Raw genomic sequence first — 9,429 nt, 5'->3', positions numbered from 1 at the left:
CGCTGGGTTACTCAGATCCGGAGCCTCCCTTGACCACCCAAGTCACCGCCGAAGCCATTGCTGGGGGAGCCAGATGCAGCATGGCACGACTCTGCTGTTGCCCTATGGAGCCGCTACCTAATTTCTAGTCTTCTTCAAGTTTTCACACGTGGGTTGTTTTGTAAGCTCCTCTTAGACTGCCTGAAGCCACCCGCCCGCCCCGAGCCGGGCTTGATGCATAATAGATATTCGAGAAAATCTTGTTTGCTTTCACTGTGGTATTATCTCCCCTGAAATACCGAGCACCTTGCACCTCTACAAGGCAGAAGACAGGGCAGATCTGGGCGGAGGCGTGTGGGGCGCCCAAGGCGTCATACCACCCACCCTGTTCACCCCTCTGCCACCTCCCAGAGCCCAGGGGACCCCCAGAGCGCCAGGGAACCAAGTTGGAAAGCCCTGGGCCATTTTCTTGATCAGCTGACTTGTCTGTTTTCTGTAAACTTCTTGAGCGCAGCCGGGATGAACAAGTAAACACCAAGATCTAGAAGGCAGACCCGATTGCTCTCTAGCCCTGCCACTTAATGCCTGCTTGTCTTGCAGCAAGTCCCTTGTCCTCTCTGGGCCTGAGCTGCTTCCTCTGCAAAATGGGGATTGTCATAACTATTAATAGCAACCTCACAGCCGCATTGAGACCATCAAACAGCCGTGCTAATGCACCCCGGAAAGTATAAGGCAAATGCGTGTGGATCTTTCCATACAGTGGATTATCCGCAGTGAGCTCTGGGTAGATGTTGTGGTTGATTTTTTTTTTTTTTTTTTTTTTGAGATAGAGTTTGGCTCTGTCGCCCGGGTAGAGTGCAGTGGTGTCATCATAGCTCACAGCAACTTCAAACTCCTGGGCTCAAGCCATCCTCCTGCCTCAGCCTCCTGAGTAGCTGGGACTTCAGGCATGCGCCACCACGCCCACCTAATTTTTTCTATTTTTGGTAGAGACGGGGTCTTGCTGTTGTTCAGGCTGGTCTCGAACTGCTGACCTCAAGCTATCCTCCCGCCTTGGCCTCCCAGAGTGCTGGGATTACAGGTGTGAGCCACTGCGCCCAGACTGTGGTTGAATTTAACTAAATGGACAGATCATATTCCCTGGGTACCTTTGGGAGCAGGTTGAACAGCAGAAATACCAGAAAATCCCTCTTTTTACATGTCAGGCTAGTTCTGTCTCCAATAATTCTTTGGGTCTGGGCAGTACTTCTTTCCTGAGAAAAAGAAAGAGGAACCAGTGTGACTTCTCCCATCCAAGGCCCGACCCTGCTTAGCTTCCAAGATCAGATGAGACCAGGTTACATTCAGGGTGGTTATGGCCATAAACAACTAGTGACTCCTTACACAGCCTCACCCACCCCACCCCGTCCCAGGCACCCTTCCCCAAGTTTCTCTTCTCTCTGGCCTGTGTTGGGTAGAATCAGCTTCCTGTTGTCCTGGGAGAAGAAAACTGGACTCTAGTCTACATGATTTTCGATGCCCGGGGCTCACCAACTTACACAGAGCAGATCTTTCCAAACATTTTTCTCATGAGAAGCATTAATTGAGCATGTAGCGTGTGCTAAGAATTTTGCATGTGTTCGTTAATCCTTGTGACAACCCCCAGCAATGCAAGGACCATTATGAACCCCATTTTACAGATGGGAAACTGAAGCTCAATATCAAAAAGGAACCAGGAAGTGCTGAGTCTGGCTCTTGAGTCAAATCCGATGGGCTCCAGCACTCTGGCGCTAACCATTGCCCCGCACTGCCTCCAATGTCTAAGTCTCCCTGGAGACCCAGCGCACACTCATGCTGCCACCATCATAGCCTGGCATTATGCTCTTACTTCCCACTTGCTCCCATCTCTCTCTTCATAAAAAGTGACAAATCAGCTATTCCAGCCCTAGCCTGTGATCTCGTTCCCAAGGAGCTTCAGGTCTTACTTGGGGTGTGTTCTGGCTGGGCGTCCCCTTACCTGTTGGGTTCTACTTGTCAATTTGGCATTCGACACACAAAGATGGGGCCCTCGGGCTGTACCATACACTGCAGAGGACACGGCACAAGGGAGCACAGACATGGCTCCTGCCTGCAAGAGCCCGACATCAGGGAGACAAAGGTAAACAGATGATGGCCTTTGGAACTCAGCCCTTCGCTATCTCGTGGGATGAGAGATACAGAGATTCTCAATCTAAAGTAGACCCATACAATTCCAAACGTTGGCGACCCGTCCTTCCCTTCCACATTAGTTATCTATGTCTGCATAACAATATTTCCAGGCACCATGGCATGCACCTGTAGTCCTAGCTACTGGGGAAGCTGAGCCAGGTGGATCCACTGAGCTGAGTTCGAGGCCACCGTGAGCCGATTGCACCATTGCATTCCAGCCTGGGCAACAGAGGGAGAGATGGTTTCAAGAAATAATAATAACTATTATAAACTTACATAACAGAGTCCCCAAATACATAAAGCAAAAACTGGTACGGTTGCAAGGACAAATAGACTATTCAACAATAATAATTGGAGACTTCAATACTGTACTTTGAATAAGGTAGGAGATTATCAAAGAAATAGAAGATCTTACAAACCTTTATAGACCATTTCACCCCAAGCAGTAGAATACATATTCTTCTCAAGTGCACATGGGAAATTCTCCAACATAGCCTGTATATCGGGCCATTGAAACATCCTCACTATATTTTAAAGGATTGAAATCACGCAGAGCATGTCTTTTGAACACAATGAAATGGAAACTGAAATCAATAACACAAGGAAATTTGGGGGATTCACAAGTATGTGGAAGTTAGATGACAAATTCCTAAATAACCAACAAGTCAAAGAAGAAATCACGAGGGAAATCAGGAAATGCTTAGATATGAATGAAAATGAAAACACAACATACAAACACAAGACGCAGCTAGAGCAATGCCTTAGATGAAAATGTATCACTGTAAAGTGCCCGTATTAAAAAATAAGAAAAAAAAAAAAAGAAAAAAAAAAAATAAAAAAAATAAAAAATAAGAAACCACAAATCAATATCCTAGGCTTCAGTCTGAAGAAACTAGAAAAAGAAGAGCAAACGAAACGCGAAGCCAGTCAAAGGAAGGAAGTCATAAAGACCTGGGGGAAAGTAAACTAAACAGAGAAGAGAAAAGCTATAGAGAAAATCAACAACACTGAAAGTCCTTTCTTTGAAATGATCAACAGCATGGGCTAGACAAAGAAAAAAAATGAGTGGACTCCAGTTACTAAAATCAGCAATAAAAGAAGAGACAAAAATGCTACTTTACAGAAATGAAAAGGATTATGAGAAGTCAGGCCTGTAAATCCCAGCACTTTGGGAGGCCAAGGCGGGAGGACCGTTCGAGGCCAAGGGTTCAAGTTTGCAGTGAGTTACGATGGGGCCATTGCATTCCATCCTAAGTGTCAGAGCAAATCCCTATCTCAAAAAAAAAAAATATATATATATATTTATAATATATAATATAAATATATTATATTTATTATTTATATTATATAAATAAATTATATGAATATATTTATATATATATATAAGACAAGATCATGAACAATTAGATGCAAACGAATTAGATAATCTAGATGAAATGGAGAAATTCTTAGACACTAAGTACTAAAACTGACTTAAAAAGAAATAGAAAATCCGAATACACTTGGTACACTTATAATAATTAAAGAATTGAATTCAGAATTTTTAAAACTGCCTACAAAGCAAAGCCCAGGCGCAGATGGTTTCCCTGGTGTATTCTGCCTAACATTTAAAGGAGAATTAACACCAATCCTTCATGCACTCTTCCAAAAATAGAAGCGGCAACACTTCCCCAATTTTTCTATGAGGCCAGTATTACCATGACACCAAAACGGGACAAAGATATCACAAGGAAACAAAACTGCAGACCAATATCCATTATTAATATAGATGCAAAACTTCTCAATAAAATATAGATAGTTCCCAACTTACCATAGTTAGACTTACAATTTTTAGACTTTATGCATTCAGTACAAACCAGACTTGGAGCACCGAAAAACCATTCTGTTTTTTACTTTCAGTACAGTGTTCAATAAATTACATGAAATATTCAACACTTCATTATAAAATAGGCTTTGTGTTAGACCATTTTGCTCAATTGTAAGCAAGTGTAAATGTTCTGAGCACATACAAGGTAGACTAGGGAAAGCTATGATGTCCAGTAGGTTAGGTGTATTAAATGCATTTTGACTTATGGAATTTCCAACTTAGATGGCTTTATTAGGATGTCACTCTATTGTAAGTTGAGGAACAACCACACTTCCAAATCAAATCCAGCAATATATAAAAAGGATCACATACCGTGTTTCCCCGAAAATAAGACTTACCCATAAAATAAGCCCTAGCAGGATTTTTAAGCGTTTGCACAATAGAATCCCTAAATAAGACCTAGTGATGGGCGTGGCTATGGCGCAGCGCATCTGCACAACCCGTGCATTTCATTGCAGAGCAGTAAAAAAGACGAGCAGCCCTTCTCATCTGCCCCAGGAGAGCCCTATTGCTCAACATGAGAGACTGGGGGCAATGGTTCTAAAGGAAATAGAGTTGCAAGAAATTCAGAATAGAATTCGGGGTTTGGAGAGTTCTGATGATGTTCCAGAAGAAGACGACTTAACTATATTTGAATAAATGTAGATTGTTGTACCGTACTTAAAAAAAATGACACACTTCCTGAAAATAAGCCCTAGGGTGTCTTCCTGAGGAAAAATAAATATAAGACCTTGTCTTATTTTCGGGGAAACAGGGTACTATGACCAGTGGGATTTATCCTAGGAACACAAGATGGGTTTAACACACAAAAAAGCTAATCAACACGATATGCCGTATTAATAGAATCGAGGAAGAAAACCACATGATTATTGCAGTCGGTTTGGGAAAAGCATTTGACAAGATCCAACATCCTTTCAAGATTGAAAAAAAAAAAGACTCAAAAAGTGGAAATAGAGAAACTTTCCTTAATCTGATAAAAGGCATCTATGAAAAACCCACAGCTAACATCACGCTTAAAGATGAAGAATCTAGAAGCCTTTTCCCTAAGATCAGAAACAAGACAAGTATGGCCACTCTTGCCACTTTTACTCAACATTTTACTGGAGACTCTAGTCAGGGCATTTAAGCTAAATAAATAAATGGCAATGAAATCAGAAAAGAAGCTATAAAACAATCTTTATTCACAGATGGCATGATCTTGTAGAAAAGTCTAAAGAATCCACACATGAGGGAGGAAAAAAAACTATTAAAACTAAAAAAATTAATTCAGCACAATTGCAGGATACCAGATCAATGTATAAAAATCAATATACTTCTACACATGAGCAATAAACAATCCAAAAATGAGATTTAGAAAAAGATTCCATTTATAATAGCATCAAAGAGAATAAAATGCTTAGAAATAAATTTAACAAAGAAATGCAAGACTTGAACATTAAAAATTATAAAATATCATTGAAAGAAATTAAAGAAGACCTAAATAAATTGAAAGACATCCCATGATTATGGATTGGAAGACATAACAGTGTTAGGATGGCAACACTACTCAAACTCAAGACAATCCCTACCAAAATTCCAGTGGCTGACCAGGCACTGTTGCTCATGCCTGTAATCTCAGCACTTTGGGAGGCCAAGGCAGGAGGATTGCTTGAGGCCAGGAGTTGGAGGCTGCAGTGAACTATGATGTCATCACTGCACTCCAGCCTGAGTGACAGAACAAGACCCTGTCTCGACAGAAAGAAAAATGAAAATCAAAACCTCAATGGGGGGCGGGTATATACATACATAATGAGTGAGATGTGCACCATCTGGGGGATGGTCATGATGGAGACTCAGACTTTTGGGGGGAGGGGGGAAATGGGCATTTATTGAAACCTTAAAATCTGTACCCCCATAATATGCCAAAAAAAAAAAAACCTCAATGGGATACCACTTGACACCCATTAGAAGGACTAAAATCAGAAAAATGGACAATAATCAGTATTGGCAAGGATTGCTGGTGGGAAAATAGAATGCTGCAGCCACTTTGGAAAATAGTTTAGCAGTTCCTCAAAAAATTAAACATAGAATTATCACAGGACCCAGCAATTTCACTCCTAAGTATATACCCAAGAGAACTGAGACATGTTCGCACAAAACCTTGCACGTGAATGTTGATAGAAGCATTGTTCATAATAGCCAAAAAGTAGAAACAACCCAAGTGTCTATCGATTGATGAATGAATAATCAAAATGTGCCATATCCCTACAATAGAAATATATTATTCAACCATAAAAATGAGTGAAGTGTTGATCCATGCTACAACTAGGATGAAACTTGAAAGCCCAAGGCTAGATTAAAAAAAAATCCCCAAAGATCATATATTGAATGACTTTGTTTTTTTTTAAGTGTCCAGAAATGGCACATCCATAGAAGCAGAAAGTAGATTACTAGTTATCAAAGACTGGGGGGAAGTGGGAATGGGGAGTAATTACTAATAAGTATGGTCTTTTGGGGGGGAGATGATAAAAATGTTGCGGAATTAGTAGTGACATTTGCACACTTCTGTGATTATAGTAAAAACCACTGAATTGTCCGCTTTAAAAGGGTGAATTTTATGATCTATGAGTTACATCCCTATAAAACTATTAATTTTAAAAAGAATAAATATGGTGTGCTTCCATTTAAGTAAAAATTTAAAAACACACGCAAACAATAAATTACTTAAAGATCCAAACATGTGCAGCGAAAATATAAATTCGTGCATGAGAATGAAAGACCACGGTTCGGGACTGCGGTTATGTCTAAGGAGAGAAGGAAGAACAAGGAATGTGTCTGTAATGTTTTATATCTTCCCCTCCAAGACAGAAATCAAAGAAATCATGCAAAACATGTTCAAATCTGTTCAGTTGGAGTTCTGGATACATTCATATCTGTTATTTTATATTCTGCACTTTTGTGTATTTGAAATAGCTAATGGTTATATGTTTTAGGGGGCGATGAACCCCTCTATTCCCTCAGCCTGCAGTGGGTTGCATGGTGGCCCCTAAAACATGTGTCCACAGGAACCTGTGAACGCGACTTTATTGGACAAAAAGATCTCTGCAGATGTGATTAAATTAAGGACCTCGAGGTGAGATTACCCTGGTTTAGGGAGGGCCGTGCGTCTGGTGACAAGTGTCCTTCTGAGAGGAGAAGGGACACAGCCACATTAAGCCCCTGCTGCTAAGTTCCCTGCTGTTCTCCTGGCTCCGCCCTTCTCCCAGGCGCTGCCCAACCATCCCGGGCGTCCCCGGCTCCCAGCTTCCTTCTTGCTCAGCCAAATCATCTTCTCTGCTTCAAGGAGAAAGAAGAGGGGCCTTGGTGGCCATACCTAGTGGATGTCACATCACACTTGATCAAGGGGCCGCTTTCCCTGCTGTAGCTTCCGGATGTGGAGGGCTCGTGGCTCAAGCACTCTCAGCCCTTCTCTACCTCCTCCTTCCCCTGCAGGGACACTCAGCCCCCCATCTCCTGGGCTGCTGCTGTCTGGCCGTGTTTTCCCAGAGTCCCCCCCACCCAGGCACGGGCAGCAGAGTTTTGCTTCCACCAGCCAGCAGCGTAAAGAATGCGTTGTAAATACGACGACAACAATGCACAAAATAAAATGCAATGGGAGAAAAAGAAATGGATTTGGTACTTTTGCACATAACATCTCACTTTAGCATCACAAAACAGGTACGGTTGCTATTCTTGTCTTCCGATGAGGAAGCAGATGCTCAGAGAAGTTAAGTAAGTTGCCCAAGGTCACAAAGCCAGCTGAACTGGGCTTTGGATTGGGACCTGCCTAATGCCAGGCATGCTGGGTTGGAGTCCCGGCTCAGTCACTCACTAACTCTGTGAAACTGATCTGGGTTCTTAACCTCTCTCTGCCTCCATTTCTGCATCTGCAAAGGAAGAAGAATAATCATTTCTGTCTCTGACGCTTGTAGTAAGTAAGGATTCCATTGGGGTTCCTACATAAATCCTTGGCTTGGCACATAGTAAATGCTCAATAAATGCTGGCGCTGGTTCTAGCAAATTTTTATTTAGAGTATGTCACACGCAGTTCAACAATCCATGGGGAGAAGTTTGATGTTTTAGAACAATTGCTCATTTTTATTTTATTTTGAGCTGCCGTTATCTCTCTGAGTGGACCTAGATGTACATTCATTCCAGGGCTGTTTCTGTTTGCAGTCTGAGGTCGGGCCTGGGGCTTGTGGCTGTTTGTGCCATCCGGGCTGGGAGCAAAGGGCATGTGCGCGAAGTCTCTCTGCTGTGGCCGACGAGGGGGTGCCCCCTGTGAGGTCTGCCTTTTGCACAAGCTGGTTTCCTTGCAAAGTTGAAGACCTCCGGGCTCTGAAGGCTCTGTCACGGGGAAAATGCCTTCTTCTTCTGGCTTATTTGCTCAGGGTTTAAAAGGTATTTCTGGGCTTTGGCTAAGAGGAAATTTAGCTTTCGAGCAAATCCTGGTGCATTGGTTTTCTGTAAACATCTAAATGTGGTGTGTGCAGCTTGGGGCCCACTCCGCTCGGCTTTCCCCGGATTTTACGGCCAGTTGGGATGATAGGAAGTCAGGGTGATATTTGTATAGCGGCGTCTGGCTTTGACAGGTGGGCTCTCGGCATTATTGCTGGGGCTATGGTGCTGGGGACATGCAGGGTGACGATGGGCCCGTCGGGAGAGGATGGAGGACTGAGCTGCATGAATAAGACCTTCCTGTCGTTATCCAAGAAGCTTCCTCTGGGCCAAGGACCTCTGAGATGGGAGGGTCATTCAGTCACTTCCACAAATGTTCACTGAGAGCCCACAATGGGCCAGGCCCTGCACCCGACACGGGGGAATCTGCACGCACAAAGCTTGGGTTCTGGTGGAGGCGAGCCCTTTCCCAAGGCAACCCTAGACCAGAACATCATTATGTCAAAAGACACTTCTAAAAACACCTATACGAGTGAAGGGAGCTAACTGCTGCAAAAACAGCCCAACTCAGTGGGTACCCCAGTAAAGGTTGAGGACCACTTCAGAATCCAGAACAGATCAGTTGGGAGGTTGGGAAGAGATCTGCTCCATGCAGTCACTCGGGGATCCAGGCATCTTCCATTGACAGATTTCTCTGTCCGCAGAGTCTCAGAATGTTCCATGGGCTCTTGCTTGGCATCTGATCAGCAGGCAGAGGACCACAGGATCTTTTTTTAAGGGCTCACCCTGGAAGTCACCTTCATTACCTGCTCCCACATTCCTTCGGTCAGAGCCCAGCCACTGCCAGGGTCCGTCTGTGTGTCTCGGAGAACCAGGACGTGAGATTGGTGAACGACAACATCGTGTGTGCCGCAGGATCTACTGCCCGGGACCACGTGTTTGCACGCCGGAAGGAATGACAGTGGTGCCCACGGTGAGCG

The sequence above is a fragment of the Microcebus murinus genome, chromosome 22 (genome assembly GCF_040939455.1).
Source record: "Microcebus murinus isolate Inina chromosome 22, M.murinus_Inina_mat1.0, whole genome shotgun sequence".
Lineage (NCBI taxonomy): Eukaryota > Metazoa > Chordata > Mammalia > Primates > Cheirogaleidae > Microcebus > Microcebus murinus.
Note: the sequence above shows the minus strand (reverse complement) of the source record.